Raw genomic sequence first — 1,026 nt, forward strand, 5'->3', positions numbered from 1 at the left:
GGCCCACACTCGGACCCAGGAGCCCTGCCGCTCCCGGAGAACTCGCTGCCTGGGTGCAAGGCGCGGGGGGCTCTCTATCCTTTGGAATAGTACTTTTGAGTGGGTTTTCTCATAATCAGGATGTTTACCACCCTACATTCTGGATTTCCTGTATTCTACTCTCTTCCAGCAATTTCTGACCTGGAGCACAGGCTTTGAATATATTTTGGCCTTACACCCTCAGACTATAGCCCACTCTTAACTTGGAAGCCAGAGCTTTACACAGCCAGCTGCCTGCCACCCTAGCTCCCTCTGTATCTGTTCTTTGGTTAAATGCCATTGTCCTTCCATCTTGTCCACCCTTTTTTAATGTGACAATCAAGCTCTAGAATATTTTTACTGCGCTTTCATTTGTCAGTGAGATCTGGGGCTCGGTACATTAACCAATCTTTCTGTATGGCTCCTGCCAGCTCTCTCTTTCACTGCTCCCAGCACCTCTCTGCAAGGTCTTTTTCTTACTACATTCTAAAACATGCTTAGCAAATGCCCTCTAGCTGGCTGTGAAATGTGAGGTCAAATATTATTCTTTCTTAAGCTATTTATATTCATCATAACTTTCATCAATACTATAACTATCACTACTTTTCTACTGACCTCAAATTATTATTCACTGATATTTCATTGGATTGAGTCTATAGCACCTGTACTGTATGGTTAATGAAGGTTCAATAATTCTAATCTTAAAGAGATCATTAATAGGTTTTAAACTTTCTTTGTGTTCATAGCAAAGTTCTGATACTATTTCCTTGCGGCAGCATTTCCTTGAACAGCCTGTATTCATATCCACTGGGTGATTTAAACTTTGAAAAGTCAAAACCAATCTTGAAATAGGAAAAGTATGGGCAGGTTGTATGGAGTATGGGATGTCAGAATGACCAGGATTAGCAAATATTTGGAATTTTTGACTCCTTTTCTTTGTTTTTTTTTCTGGTGGTGGAAAAGAGTGCAAAATTTTGGGGAGAGTCTGTAAGGGTGGTAGTCTCTTCA

The sequence above is a fragment of the Chinchilla lanigera genome, unplaced genomic scaffold (assembly GCF_000276665.1).
Source record: "Chinchilla lanigera isolate Chin_1 unplaced genomic scaffold, ChiLan1.0 scaffold00136, whole genome shotgun sequence".
In the NCBI taxonomy this organism is placed as follows: domain Eukaryota; kingdom Metazoa; phylum Chordata; class Mammalia; order Rodentia; family Chinchillidae; genus Chinchilla; species Chinchilla lanigera.